This window comes from Panthera leo, chromosome A2 (assembly GCF_018350215.1).
Source record: "Panthera leo isolate Ple1 chromosome A2, P.leo_Ple1_pat1.1, whole genome shotgun sequence".
Taxonomy (NCBI): Eukaryota; Metazoa; Chordata; class Mammalia; order Carnivora; family Felidae; genus Panthera; species Panthera leo.
Genome location: NC_056680.1, coordinates 87,909,302 through 87,925,893, shown reverse-complemented (window position 1 = coordinate 87,925,893; position 16,592 = coordinate 87,909,302). Strand labels below are relative to the sequence as shown.

General features: G+C 37.1%; 1 long non-coding RNA gene across 1 annotated transcript in view; it reads right to left on the bottom strand.

Moving 5' to 3' along the window:
* Window positions 1-15,824, bottom strand: part of LOC122207002 — a 108,485-nt gene extending 92,661 nt beyond the window's left edge. The window contains exon 1 of the long non-coding RNA XR_006196640.1: window positions 15,435-15,824. This is a non-coding gene — a long non-coding RNA (uncharacterized LOC122207002). The remainder of the gene's footprint in view (window positions 1-15,434) is intronic.
* Window positions 15,825-16,592: the final 768 nt, after the last annotated feature.

Here is a 16,592-nt window from a genome sequence, read left to right as displayed (position 1 = left end):
GTGTTCTGTTTTTAATCCACAAGAGGGATTCACATCTCTTAAAGTGAAATAATTTGTAGAAATCTGTTTTGAGGATCAGAGAAAAACTCCTCTTGAATATGCTTACGTGGACTAACAGCACTGATTTGATTCTAAGTGATACTTATAAAAGCCTTTGCATAATGTCACTCTTCTCCATTTATACAGATTTCTAAAAAATGAGCATGCTTGTCTTCCAGCTACTAACAACAGATGTGCTTAGCATAAAATATCAGAAGTAGATTTTGCAGACTGTAGCTAAGATCTAGTAAAATTGGAATGAAAATTGGCCTTCAAGGGAGCTGTCTGCTATTTTCTTCTGCAAACCTGTTTCTTATTTTCCTTAGAAGTGTGGGGGGAAAGGATGAGCTCTCAGTCAGGCTTCTGCCTGAGCACTGCCTCTGCTCAGCGTCTTTTTCAAGAATTTGTACACAAAAGTTCAAATTGGTCCTTGTCTTAGAGACCTTCAACAAAAGGTTTTTAAAAAGAGTAATCTCTTATGTCACTTTTATCTGAAGAAGTTTTAAAATTGAATTGCCTTTGTCATAGAGACTTATCAATCACTAAGCATCCCTTTTAAATTTTTTTTCTAAAAATTGCTCTGAATTTAAGTAGGAACAATAAGGTAAACTGAAAAGCATATGAGATTGCCTCTTTTAATTTATGACAAAGAAAGCAACTGCACATGCTTCTTTAATATTTATAAGCATTTTTTCTAAAATATTATATTCTATAGCACATCAATTTTCCTTTTCATTGTGAGAGATTTTCAAGTTCCTAAGAGCAATATTTGAATTTACCCCAATGTTCTGGTATATTATATTTGTGTTAATAATTTTGGAAATACACCAGTTATTAGCTTATATTTCTATAGCATTTAGCTATAGAATGCTTAAACTTATTCTACTAAATCCTGAGATATTATTTTTCTCAAAGCTTGGTTATATGTCTTGTTTGTGAAATTTTAACAAATTAAACTCAATTTTTAAACTAGGTTTTCTTTAAATCTCTCCAAGATTTGGTATCTTTTCCATTCACTTTTTTAGTTGACTTTATTCAACTGTGATTTGATACAATAAGTTCTTTATTAAATCTATTAATCATCAGAAAGCATTGTGTAGACATTTTACAAGCAGATAAAAATAATCTTAAGGTCTTTTCTTATAGAATTACAAGTCTTTATTTCAAGTAAGAATAATGACATTTTGTCTACTTATTTAGATTCATCATACCATACATTTCTGGAAATACTATGCAGCTGAAATACCATGCAAAGAAATTGACCATACCAGTGTGTACCCCATTTTTGTGGAACTGATTAGTTTTGTAATACTTGCATGATGACAAACCATAAGTTTGTTCCGCATTAATGCACAAATAAAATTTATTCTTTGATTTGCTACTGCAGAATGCATTTCCAAAACTAGTCACTATTTGAGAAATTGTTTCTGACTTGTGGTTGGCCAGAAGTCTTGATTGCAGAACAACCCCATTCCTGAACATAGGGCACCAGGCAGCTGTTGTTTTTTCTCAGAACCTGACAGTTGCTGTAGTTTAAAGCCAAGTCTTGATGCTTCGCTAAATTAGTTTTCCCCTTCTCCCATGTATAGTCACTGCTGTTTTAAAACAATTGAGCATCTAGCTCACTCTTTTCTTGCAGGAGCACACCAGTGAAATTGCGATAGTGACTGAAAGTTCAAAAGACTGTAAAACTTTTGGTGATCCTGAATTCACATTTTAATATAAAAATTCTTAAAAAAGGAAAGTTGTAAAGAAACTGATATCGAAGCCATACAATATGTCTCGGTTATGTTTAAATTGTAAGAGTTCATCTATAATTTTTATAGTCCCCAGTACTTGATCCGGGCTGTGTGCCATGCAACACTTTGAGAGTCTTCTAGATGTGATGTTCATCATGTTGGCTTTTCTCTAGCTCTTCTTCATGTGCTATGTAAGTAACAAAGTTCAGTAGTAAGTAGCTGTAGTGATAAATTTGCATGGCAGGGCTTTCCTGGAATGTACTGAAATGTGTTCCTCAGTATGTCCAGTGTTACAATTCAAAACACTGGGAATTCTGCAAAGCCTCCAGAAGGGTCATGCACACTGGGATTTTAATTCTAATATTTTGGCTTATGCCTGTAATAAGATGAATTGGGACTGTATCAAGATGTCAGGAAGCATATGCAACCAGCATCTGTAGATCAATTGTCATTTCATGCTTATGGTTGAATGGAACAAATTTAAATGTATGGAATTTGGCTTCGCTCTACTAGCTTTGCAAAGGACACTGGCTGGTTGATGTAACCACGGTGGCCATGAGAATGTGCCTCTCCAATCTCCAGCTGCTTAAGACACTTAAGGGAGCTTAAGTGTCCAAGGGCCTGGAAGTTGCACTCTGAAATTCATATTGCTGCTTATGCCAACGGGCTTCCCTTCTGCTGCTCTCTGGCCATGACTGAGCAAGGCAGGGGTCCTGAAGTGAGCATGTTCCTGGGAGATGCAGGACTCCTCTGATGAGTAATTTTGGCTTAAGGATTCACAGGCTGCCTTGCCTAACTTTTCTGAGAACTGCACAGCAGTCTGAGATGCCACCACAGTAACTCCCTCCCTCCCTCACTTACTCAAACCTTCCTTCCTTCCAAATTTTCCACTCTTTTTCCAGCAGCCAGACTTTTATCATGGCCTAGTGACTCTGCACGTTTCCCCTACTGCCTTCTCTATTTTCTCTCATAGGCTTTTGCCGTTGGAGATTTCTTTCTCATGTCATCCTGATTTGGTGTCTGCTCTTCAGAGGACCTGGGCCAACACGAAAACCAATCTTACACTGTGAAGTCTCAAAGAATTCTCTCCATGAACATGTCGATCTATTAATTTGCTGTTATAATTGAGTGCAAGCTTGCTACAAAATATCCAAGGAAATCAGAAATAATTTCACAAGCAAATTCAAATAATGTGGTGAGTAGACAAGCTACAAATTATAAGCCAAAAGAAGTGCTTTCTACACTTCCATATCTAAAGATATAGCAAAAAAAAAAAAATACAGGGCTTACTTTCATATCACATAAATTAACAATAGCAATAAATGAATTAATGCTTTAAAAGATATACTTGCAGAGTGATTGGAATTTGCATGTAATCCATAAGGGTTAAATATTAGCTTACTTTATTAATGAGGCTTTATATGTACTTCTAATTCTAAATCAGGGTTTTAATGTGAAGACATGTTTTTATTTTCATACTAGAAATCTAGACTATCATTCGACTATAAATCCCTCATTAGTCTAGATCCCCTTGAGGAGACTATGATCATTTTGTATTTCAAGTACCAATGAAGGCCAAATTCAGAGGGAGTGCACGATGACTGTTCTCAGACCTTCTTACTCCTATTGTTGTCATGGCCAGCATTATTGGCATCACCTGGGAACTTGTTACAACTGCAGGATTTGAGGTCCCCTACAGACTACTGATTCCAAACCCACACTTCTCAAGATCTCTTTGTGGTGCACGTGCACACTAAAGTGTGAGATGCAGTGATCCAGAAGACTTGTCTATTGAGTGTTCATTCTTTCTACATCCTCCTTCCTAAAATAACCCTCGTTGTAATCAGGTAGTCTTCTCTGCCTCATGGCCATTTGATTCAGAGAAAGCTAGTAGCATCTTCAGCATCAGGGGAGAAGCTATATTTATCTAACCTAGTGGTGGCCTGATTCTCTTTGCAAGTGATTTGTTTATCCATAGGCCAGAGTTGGGAGGAATAATTTCCTGGGGAGAGTACTTCTGGGCAAAGTGTTATTTACTTCAAAAAGAGAAAACGGCCTTTTCTCTGGATGTTGTTATGTCGTTGGGACTCCTAGTACTATCTTTGCTTCCTTTCTACTTGCCTGATAATGTAGTTAACAGAAGACGGGACCATAAGACAAAGAGAGCCCTAACCTATCTTCAGAAACAGTTTTCATCTTTGAAAACCAAAACCTTGCTGACCTTTTAACGTCCATTTACTCTGCTACCTTTTTAAGTATTTGATAAGGGTGGCCAAACTTCTTGAAACTCTGGTCTTCCATGATTTATGGGACTCCAGCCTCTCCTTTTTTGCTCTAACTCATCCTAACACTTTTTAAAACCGCCCTTTCTTGGGGCAGCTGGGCAGCTCAGTCAGTTAAGCGTTCGACTGCAGCTCAGGTCACGATCTCTCAGTTCGTGGGTTTGAACCTTGCATCGAGCTCTTTGCTGACACCTCAGAGCCTGGAGCCTGCTTCAGATTCTGTGTCTTCCTTGCTCTCTGACTCTCCCCCACTCACACTCTGTCTCTCTCTGACAAACGAATAAACTTCAAAAAGAATTTTAAAAAAATCAACTTTTTTCAACTTTGTGTCTTCTTTGCATGTAAGGTGTTACCTATGGATACCTTGCATTTCCATGCCAGAAATTTAAACAGATTCAGAAAATCAAAATTATTTCTGGGGAGTCCCCCCAAAACTCCTTTCACCACCACCCCTTGCTAGGGAAATAAAAGATTCCTTTCAATTCATTCCATCATTAAAGTTGGGATATGTTTTGCAATATTGTGATTTAAAAATAAGAAATATATATTTGGCCATTCAAAATACCAAAATATATCTCTCATATATATTTAGCCTTCATCCATGGGTTGCCAAACCTTTGGAATTTCCTGAGTGATGAGAGCAATGGGAGCATCTTTTGTTATCATATTTGGTCTCTTGTCTTCAGTTCCTAAAACAGCTTTGGAGCCATAAAGGTAAAATGGATGTCCTGTTATTCCTAACAAGCCCCAAGCCACCACAACTAGGTTTATGTTAATAAGGTGACTTTTTGAAAGCACAGAAGGTGGGGGCTGGTTTCCAGGGAAACCAACCACAAATAGATGGTTAGAAATTTTGTCTCACCCCTGATTTCCAGGGAGGGGAGAGAGGCTAAAGGTTTGAAACAATTACCAATGACCAATGAGTTAATCAATTATGCTCATTTAATAAAGCCTCCATAAAAGCTCCAAATGCCAGGGTTCAGAGAGCTTCTGGGTTGGTGAACAGGTGAAGATGCAGGGATGATGGTGTACTTGGAGAGAGCAGGGAAGCTCCATGCCCTTTCCCCATATCTTGCCCTAAGCATCTCTATCTGGCTGTTCTTGAGTTAAATCCTTTCATAATAAACCAGTGAGGCAATTACTAGTAAGTAAAGTGTTTCCCTGAGTTCTGTGAGCGTCTTTAGCAAATTAATGGAGGCTGAAGAGGAGACTGTGCAAGCCTATGATTTATAGCCAGCTGGTTAGAAGTACAGGTGACAACTTGGACTACGACTGGCACCTGAAGTTAGGGTGGGGGGCATCTCGTAGGACTGAACCTTAACCTGTGGAATCTGATGCCAGGTAGATAGTGTCAGAATTGAGTTGAATACTAAGACGCCCAACTGCTGTCACAGCATTGCTTGGTTGTGTGGGGGAAAAATGTTCCCTAAAACATTGGAATTGTGATCAGAACACATTTATGTTTTTATAATAGCATATATCAGTTCTCTATTGAGGTGTGTAATCTTCAATCTTTTATCCTAGTACTTTACATAGTTTTTTTTTTTTTTTAAGGTTTATTCATTTCTCAGAGACAGACAGAGAGTGAGTGGGGGAGGGGCAGAGAGAGAGAGAGAGAGAGAGAGAGAGAGAGAGAGAGGGAGACACAGAATCTGAAACAGGCTTCCGGCTTTGAGCTGTCAGCACAGATCCCGATGCGGGGCTCGAACTCATGGACCGCAAGATCATGACCTGAGCTGAAGTCGGACGCTTAACCGACTGAGCCACCCAGGTGCCCCTAGACAGTTTTTAATCTAGCATGTTTTAGCATGAAAGAAATATTCAATTAAATATCATTTCAAGTGAATTTAAATCAAATGATTCTCTTAAGGCAAACTCCTATTTCTATGTGCCTTGTTCGATATGTAAATATTCTACCTCTTCCAGTGTGTAATCTGATTTATCAGTATCCAGTAGTTAGACATAGTCCCTATAGAATAAATATAAAAGCAAATGACTCACATCACTTCCATTGTATAAAGTGTTAATTTTATTACTCAATTATTTTTTCTCTTTCCATGTTTAATTATTAGATTAGCTGGAGGTGGAGTAGGAAATAAGAATCCAGGGATACAAGCCTAAATGCATTAAAGGCTTATTTAAACATTTGTCCTACTATTTCTTGATTGAAGGATTTAAAATTACCAGGGAAGAGCAGAAATAGTCATTACCATGTGAACTAGGACTAGAGTCAAGATACTATAAAATTCAGTCTTTATTTAATAGGGTTGACCCTTTACATGGCAAAATTCCTGCTTTTGATTAAGAACTAATTCAAGGGTTATTCAGAGATAATTATGTAAGACCTGGAGATTTCTCATGTGTATGTCCTCCTGGGATGCAGGTGCTTGAAGCAAAATCTTGAAAGAAATAATAGAAATACAATTCTCATAAGATACCTCAGAATCATAAAAGACAGAATTCTATTAAGAAGGAATTAGAAAATGTGTAAATTTCTTTACATCTGTACGTACTTTAAAAATCCTCCTTTAGTCATAAAATAAAAAGCTGACTCTCTAGAAAGGCAAAAGATATATTATAGAATATTTTGAGTCTATAACAGTCTATAATGCAATGAGACCTATGAAATTTATCAAGATTTTGCAAAATGAGAAAACATACTTTCTTGGAAGTTTACAATTATTTATAGTATAGTACCATGTGGTTTATAGATGTGATCTTGAAGATGTTGTAAACAAGTTCCTAATTTGTCAAAGACAGACACTGTTTGCAAAGGGGCAATTTACAATGCTTATTCAGTCCTGGTGTAGGATATGATGACCTGGTCTTCTGCATCATTAGGACAAATTCTTGGCACAGTTCAATAATACCAAGTTGATCAAACTTGAGAAGGCTACTTCATGTTGATTAAAATCAAAAGCGACATATATAAGCTACAACGCCAATATATTTTCTTATGATGGAAATATAACTGTCATAGCACATTTCCTTTAGGCAAACTACATGAGGAGACCATTATCAGAAGATTGCTGGTTGACAACAGAAACGGAACTGGTGTCTGAGAGGTGGGAATAGAACAGAGGGGTAGTTATATGATTTGAATATTCTATGCCCACAGGCTAAAATAGACAGATGTATCCATTTTCTCAATAGATTCACGTGCTCATTCCAAAGAGGGGCTAAACTTTTGATTCAGGGCAATCTCTTCCTTGTATAATGATGAATGGCTGCTGCCAAAACTCATCTTTTTTTTTTTTTTTTTTTTTTTCTTTACATTTCTGACAAAATCCATTTCATGGGGCACATTTTTTCTTCAGCCATGTTAATTTTTTAATCTCTTTGCCATCAGATTCTTCTTGCTTGCAAGTGATTCTATGTTCATATAATAATATCTCTGGCCTTACTATAGTGTGTCGAATTTAGAGTTGAAATCTTGTTTTCTTATTTCCTATTTCTCGGTGGGCCTTTTCTTGCCCTTCCACACACTGGCTAAAATACCCACTGAAAGCATAAAATTAGATTTACAGAAACACACATAATATTTTCTTCTCATTAAAGTCATTTTGCACATTCCCACTATTGTAAACTATTTTTACTACCATCGTTTATAGAACAATGATGATTAATGAGATAGCATTTCAAAAATATCCCCAGTATCTGTTTTAAATAGCGACATTTATATGGAGATGTGGAAAATCTGTATATTATCTGAGGCTTGCATAACATTCAAACTGCTACTGCCTACATAACAAAAGTACTCAGTGACATTTATAAGCTGATTCTGTATGTGGCAGTTATGGGGTTGATTAAAAATAACTTTTTAATCTTTAATGAAAGATTAAAGAAAATTTTAAAGTGAAGATTTTATGTGAATTAAAAAATAAATTGTATTGGATTACCTTGTATTTGAATGAATTGATAAGCAGTTTAATAATTTTGAAGCACATTTCTGAATACAAATCAAGCAAGGTAAAACAGTAAAAAGTACAAGGTGGTTGATGAGAGAGATAAGATGCTATTTTAGATATAATTATGAGGGCAGCCTGGCACTGAGGCAGAACATAAATGAAGTAAGAGAGGTATCCTCTGTCCTCCTGAAAAACTGACAGCAGTGTGTCTCAGATAGAGGTAATTACAAGAGTAAGACTCTAAGACCACCTACACTTGAGCTTTTTATAAAGACCTTTAAGTCTGGCCATGACTACATTATTCTACATATCGAAGATCTCAGATTGCGATGCAATCTAAAAATAAATGACTCAGAAAATTTTTGGGGAAAAACCTTTTAGTGCTAAAATGCAAGAGAACGTAGAATCCAGTCTCATTGTCCTATCACTTAAGGAACATGCATGTAACATATCTAGTATTAGTTATGCCAATTCTAAGTGGTATATTTGAAGAGAATGCCAACCCGGATGTGGGAAGGTGGTAATGCTATATAAGGACACAAGAGTATCCTTATATAGTATTATAAAACATTAAAATGAGTATAAACCAGCCTAGGGCTTGGTGTAAATTCTTTTACTTATTATTAAGAGACTGTTATTTTTGCTTGAACAATTGAGATGCATGAGAAAATAGAACTATCAATAGGGTGAAAAAATGATGGTTGACCAACTGCTAATCCTTAACCAAACATGGTTTGTAGGTCTTAAAAATCTGTCAAGAAAGATATTTTCCTGATATTTCCCACCTTTATGGAATCTTCTCCTGTGCTATAGCCTACGTGAACTCAATAAGTACCTGTAGCCTACTAAAACATGCCAAAGCAAGCCCTCTCTGACTTCCTGTCTTCTAAAGTTACAGAGATTTAGCCAGTTAGGCCTTCATGGAGTGAAGTGTGGAGGGTAGAGTGGAGTGTTTGTCTACTTCCATTATGTAACATAGTGTGTTTTAATGCTGTTTTGATTCAGTTTTGGGCCTTCTTGAGCAGCTAAATGAGCACTGAACCCTTCTCTAATGTGGCTTTCACACTTCAGGCCACTATGCACAGGCCCTCATTGATTCAAGGCTAGTACCAGAAAACTAGAGGCAATCCCCTGTCTCTCCCCCCTCCCCTCCTTGAATATGCAAGATAATTCAAATTAGCCACTCCACAGAAAGCCCAGGAAACACAGTTAACCCCACCCTTCTTGCCATACATATACTGATCCCTGTGGCTCCAGCTTGCTGTTATCCAGTCCCCAGGAGCAACCCCCATCGTGACTCCATGCTGCAGCCTTCTTTCAGAGCTGTAAGTAACAAAGACTTCTGCCTTTCATCTATCTGAGTGTCACTGCATTGTGTATTTCCATGAGAACAATTTTTAAATGTTATAAAACACATAGCCAGTAGATCACTCTCTAGTCCCTATCAAGAAAACAGGACGAATCCCTAGCTTCTAAGCACACTAGGTGACATCTTTCAACCAGATGGAGTCTTTCTAGGGAGTTTCCCACTTCCTGTTTTTACATTTCATTAATCGTTCTTACAAACAGAACCAACTTGCGATCACTTGAGACTGCATCCCATGAAAATGCCAATATTCAATATTACTTGATTTACCAAAACGGCAATTTCATCAACCTGATTATATATACCTTCTTATATAACACACACCACGTGAAGCATCTAGAGGTAGCAGGCTTCATTCCTCATCTCCCCATGCATCTATACTCGTCCCTACCCTTCTTCAGTCAAATAGGACTTGGTGAAACTGATTGATTATAGTGGTAACCATAGATTGGTTAGACTCTTCTGTAACCAGCAATCTCGCCATAGCTCAAAAATAACAACTGTGTGCTGCTGGCTCTTTGCAGTAAGCAAGCACAAGAGGATGTGCACTGCTAGTTGGACCTGGTAACCAGGCCTCTGCCCATATTAGCCTATTTCTTTAAACCATCTACTGGGAAGGATAATTTAGGATAAAATCTTCTCTCTTCACACATGTCTGTTACTGGTTTTCACCCAGAGACTTGAATTTCATTCCTGATAAAACAACCACACTGGAGGTTAACCAAGGTTTAGTGAATTAAAAAACAAAAACTAAAAACAAAAACCAGCAAGATTTAGGAAGGAATTTATATGGCAGAGGTCATGTATTCTCATTGAATCTCTAAGACAGAAACATAGGACAGGTTAACATGAGCAGTAGCATGGGCTAAGAACATCTTGAATTTTTGGAAAAATTAGCAAAGGCAAATTTAATCTTTTGATATGAAATCTGGACTGTGATGGTTGGATAGGGAAGGGAGGCAGTTTAGGACTCTATTTAAGCTGTAAGCCAAAACAAATGAACCAGCAATTCATGTGTTATCAAAGAACATTGCGTCGCAGATAATCACATGCTAGCTTTCATTTTATTATTTTACAATTTTTATTTTTAAAGTTTATTTATTTTGAGAGAGGGAGAAAGAAAGAGAGACAGAATGAAGGAGGGGCAAAGAGAGAGGGAGAGAGAATCCCAAGCAGGCTCCGGACTGTCAGCGCAGAGCCCAACATGGGGCTCGATCCCACGAACCCAGAGATATGACCTGAGCTGAAATCAAGAGTCTGCAGCTTAACCGAATGAGCCACCCAGACACCCCGCTGGCTTTCATTTTAATAAAGAAGTACCTTGATTCCAAGTTTTCTCTGTATTTGTATTCCTTAATTCCCTTGGGAAGTTTAGATGATTTGAAGGGCAAGATTTAGGAAGCTTGGGGAACTGGATAAAATCTTATTATTATAGCTCCAAAACCGTTCCTGTTATCTCTAAGAAAATCTTAATGAAACAATAAGAAAACATAATGGACTAAGGAAATTGATTGACTTCAAGGACAAAGAAAGGACCTTCAGAAAATTCAGAAACTATAATATATGAATGAGTGGGAGCAGAAGAAGAGAAGGAGAAAAGATGTTTAATGTGAATAGAGACTATAAACGCATACACACACACACCCCCTTCTGTATTCCAGAGAAACGCATATGATCGCATTCAATTATTTCTAACAAATCAATTTCAATGATCATCTATCTAGCAAGTAATTTTATCTCTGAAAATTCTGCTCCTATTCCTTTTCTTTAGCCAAAATGCACAGGAGACGGAGTACTCACTCAAGTTTTCCTTAGGTAATCACTTAGGTAACCCATTTCTTCTGGAACATCCTATTCTCACCAAGGTCCCTCTCTGACACCCTGAGAAATTATAGGGGTGACTTTGATAAATTCCTTACAACAGCAATCAGAGTCTATCATAAGAGACTAGCTCGGAAGGTATATTCCCTATGTAATCAATTGCAAGAAAGGCAAATGAAAAAGTCACAGGTGATTTCACATGTGCAAATATGAGCATTATATATGACAGAAAGGTAAAGAAGGATTACTCCTTTTTCAGCTACAGGTTTTCACTCTTTCCTCTGTAATGAATAATGGGGATAAAAGTCAGATTGTAAGAGATTAAAACTGTAAAGCATGACTATGGGAAATTTGGCACTAAGTGAAAAGAAATATTTTTGGATTTTATTTATTTGCATACATGTGTGTGCATGTACACATACAGACACAATCATTTTGTTATTCATGACATAAGGGGTTTATTTGTTAATGGGATAGTATAAGAATCAGAGGGTATGGGGGTGCCTGGGTGGCTCAGTTGATTAAGCTTCTGACTCTTGCTTTCAGCTCAGGCCATGATTTCACAGTTTCCGTGCTGATAGCATGGAGTCTGCTTGGGATTCTCTCTGTCTGCCCCTCCCCTGCATTTGCTCACTCTCTCTCTCGCTCTGAAAATAATCTTAAAAAATTAAAAAAAAAAATAAAGAAAGAAGAAGAGGGCATGAACATGCTACATTGCAAAAAGGTTAAATTAGGGAAGAAGATGAGACCAACTGTGGGACCACGGGTGGGAAGCTCATCCTGGGAAATGAGGTTAAAAACTTCTAGTTCAGAGCCATGGAATGAAAAGGAGAAAGGATCCCTTCAGAAACCTATACTGATTGTAAGTTAAACGATTGTTCTTGTAATTCTTTTCCCAGGTATCCTGTTCATGAGTTTCCTGGCCTATAGATGATTTGCCCTGTGCTTCCCATGTCCTATTGTCTTGTGCAGAGCTGAAGTGCTAAAAACGTTGCAGGATTCTTAAACCAACCGAATGTGGGTCACTAGGACTTGAAATCCCTAAACTTTTATACTGTGGCCAAGTTTTCACTCTATGGATCAAACTACATTCTTAAAAAAACCTTACTGAGTTGGATGTGGTTTCAACAAATAAACAGTGCAGTCTTCACACATAATTCCCTTACTTGAAACAACCCAGTGATTCTTCATGGTCTTCAAGAGAACTTGGTGAGCTTGGTATAATTGTGAGTTTGGTGTAGAAGCTTTCTTCCCCTCCAAGTTTACATGCTATGCTTCCCCTCTTGAACTTCATTTTTCAGCCCTCACGTACAATTTGTGTTTCCTTAACAGAACACCTCTTGCATATGCACTTATCATGGCCTTTTCTTTCCCTTTCCCTCCACTTCTATATTCCAAATAAGCCTAGTTTTCTAGGCCTCCACCCGGCACAACACTTTTGAAGGATTCATTACCCGCTAATCCAAGTCTCAGGCAAGGTATTTATTTCTTTCAGGAAACCTCACCTAAATTTCATTCCCATGACTTTCTCTGATTCATGCTTTCTCAGCACAGATTATAGTCTATTTTAATGTTATAGTTCCTTGTCTGTTAACTTGCTAACCAGAGAGTATGCTCCTTGAGAACACATTCTGGTTCATTTGTTTTTTTATAACAAGGCCTTAACTATGTCTGGCACATAATGAACAGTCAATAAATACTTCTTATGTATGAGATCTAAGCTTTTATTTTTGAAATGGTAATTCAAGGAGGGAGGACTGTATTTCTTAGTTCCTGTTTTTAATAAGTTTATATAAAGTAGGTTGGATACGAGTGATGGATGTTTGTATTTAGAGAAATATTTGGTAGACTTCAGAATGCAAATGAAAAACACCAGTGATTTAAATTAAAATACAATAATTAAGGCAGTAAAAGTTCATTTTTCTGGTATAGGCAAACAAATTTCTCAAGATGATTTTTTTAACCTCATAGATAACATTAAATTACATGATAACCAGTTAGATATTAATCTTTAGAAAATTAGTGCCTAATATGAAATGCTTGTTTATTTAAAAAAAACTGTTAATTAATGTGAAATGATTAGAAAATCTTCATACAGAGGTATAAAGATATAGAATATGTGTAGATGGTAAGTTTATAATGAGCCATATTAGTAAACTGATATTTTACAGGACCATATTTATTTCAAAGCAGTACTAAATAATGTATCCACTTTTTATCTTTATTTATTCACATGCCTTCCACATCTTTAAAAAACTGGGGGTTCTATGTCTCAATTCAAGAGAAATTATTGGGACCCTGTACTTGGAAATCACATCTTGAGTAAGGCATTTTCCAAGGAACATAACAATTCCCACCCCCCTCCAGGACAACTTTGCATTTTCTTTGGGCATCAGTTTACTTTCAACCCTTCAACTGCAATATAAGGTCATTTTGCAGAAAGGCAAATATCAGTAATTTTTTTTTTTTTCTTACCAGCTTTTTACCTATTAATCAAAAGCAGTGAACTAGTTCACCTCTCATGAAGGAAAGAAAACCAGAACTTTTAAAATAATAATTAAAACAAAAAATTCTATGTTTAGCTACAGATATACAACACATTATTTGTAATCATGAAAATATTATACTTTCATGTTAGCCTAAAGCAACATCTGTCTTCTGTAACTATTTGAAAACTTATATGATAAAATGCCTAAATATGTTTTTAATTACATATATTGTATTTGGCAAAGATTAACGTTTTTACCTTTTGGAGACTGAGATATAAAATCTCCAAATAATATAAATGTATTTATAATTAAGTTATAATCTTCAAAATAACGCACATGCATATACACAAAACACATCATAAGTTTTGGTACAGAGAAGATGTACTGTTTTTCTGAATTTGTAAAAATTTTCTATTTAATATCTATTTAAAACAATTTTAAAATAATTGAAACTAGTCAGGATATTACTTCTTTATTAATTAAAAGAATAAAACACATTCTACCCTGTTGTTAATTAAGATTCACCATTCAAATTATACCTAAATAGGAACTGCTTCTGCTAAGTTGATGCAAGTTTAGAAAAATGCAATCAATAACCCATTATTTGAATTAAATCACTTAAATTTATTTAGAAGTAAAATTGAGAGATAAATTAATTCAGGCTATTTATAAAACAGTGAGATTTTCTTTGTATTTTTTCTCAAATGCTGTCAAAAAAGTTAATAGCTTCTTCCAACATATTTCTATAGAGTTTACTCATAGATTAATTGATTCTAATTTGGATAAGTTCCATTTAATTGAAGTTCATTCAAAGTTGAAATTGCATTTGAGAATTCAAAAGTTGTTCTTAATTTAAAAAATTTAACCTTTTTATTTTGAAAAATTTCAAAAGCAGGTTAAAATAAAAAATACAGTGTAACGAACCCTTAATTACCGCATTCACACGTTATCACAAATAGCAATTCATGACCAATTCAAATATATCCTTCCCTACTCCTCCTTGTTCTTGATTTTGATAAATTCCAGACATTATATCATTTTACTTCATTTCAAGAAGTATCTGAAAAGATACTCTTATTTTTCCAAAATAAAATCATAATACTGTTATCATACCCAAAATAAGAGTATCAGTATTCTATAAATATCACTAAATATCCACCAAGTTTTCCTGAATTTCTAATTACTTTTTATAGTTTGCATGAGTCAGAATACAATTAATATCCCCTCTTAAAAACAAGACAACAGGCCCTAAATGGAGTCACATGTTAAGTCCCACATTACCCAATGAAGACTTAATTACAGTTGCAGCTCTCCCAGAAATGGAATCTTTTTTTTTTTTTTTTTTTTTTTTTTTTTTGAGAGAGAGGGAGCAAGAGCGAGAGAGCAAGCGGGGGAGGGGCAGAAAGAGAAGAGGACAGAGGATCTGAAGCAGGTTCGATGCTGACAGCAGAGTCCTATGAGGGGCTCACCAACCCTGAGGTCATGACCTGAGTCGAAGACCAAAGTTTAATACCCAGAATGGAATCTTAATCCAGTCATAAACTGATCAGCATTAAATAGGTGATCTGCCTGATGACTGCCATCCTCTAAACAAAAGTGGCCTTGCAATAATCAACCTGCTTTTTTTGCCTTGCTTAACTTTCTTGTTCCCGCTCCGTCCCGGCTATTAAATTCTTTTATTTTGTACTGCTCCTTGGAACTCTCTTCTATCTGCTGGATTGGCTGCCTCCTGAGCCAAATAGATTTTTGCACAGATAAAATGTTAAGCGCTTTAGTATGCCTCAATTTACCTTTCCACAGTCCTGGTGTCAGAAAAGGGAACGGAAGGAGACCTCTGATAGCTCCCAGGAGCGATGAGCAACCAGGTGTAGGTACCTGTCCATCTGGGCCTCACCACTTTCTCGCGGCCTCTGAACGTGGTGGAAAAGTCCTTTTCAGATCCTGGCTCCACAGCTTTTGCTATGAACTTTCAGACTTTCTTTTTCCAGACCGGTTCTGGAAAACTGCTGGAGTTGTAGTGGTTCCAACTGAGAATCCAGACTGGCTCAGGGAACAGACTGGTTACAACTCGGAGCCTGGTCTGGGTCCAGGACTGAGTCCGAAGTCGGACTGGGTCTGGGGTCCGACTGGGTCTGACTCGGACGCCAGACTGGTTCTGAGGACGGAGCGCTTCCTGCTTAGATCCCGGACTACGTCCGGGAATGGACTGGTTCCCAATTAGAACCCGGACTGGTTCCAGAGACGGACTAGGTCCGAGGACCAAGTGGTTCCCGCTTAGATTCCGGACTGCGTCCGGGAACGGACTGGGTCCTCCTTAGAGCCCGGAGTGGATCCGGGGACGGACTGGGTCCAACTTGGAACTTAACCGGTTCACAGAAGGGACTGGGTCTGGCTTAAAACCCAGACTGCCTCTGGGGATTGAATGGGTCCAAGTTGGAGCCTGGACTGAGTTGGGGAAGCGACTGGGTCTGACTAATCTGGACTGGGTCCAGTGTGAGGCCTCAGGTAAGTAAAATTTGTTTTTCGTCTGAAAAAATAGGTCAAACTTAGAAAGACAATCTTGAATTATAGTGGCCACAGTGGTGAACTTTGAACCTAATACGCTTATCCATTTACAAGACGCCTTAAAAGGGGTGTCAGCCAAGCATCCATTACAGAGGAAAAATTATTTTACCTTTTCCACAGTTTCTGGTGACCCGGAAGAGGCCTGCTGGGACACCGCAGCACTCCAGAGCCTGCGCACAGGGTCCTGGGAAACTGGCGGAAAACAGCAAAGGGTGAGACTTTCTTTCAAAGTCTTTTCCATCTATGGTATCTGGTTGAGAGAGGACGTTAAAATTTCAAGAATTGCCTTTTTTAAAGAATTGCCTTTTCTAAAATTTTGTCTTATTTTATAATTATGCAAAAGTATTTATATGGTTCTAAAGTCAGTTACAAAACAAAATATA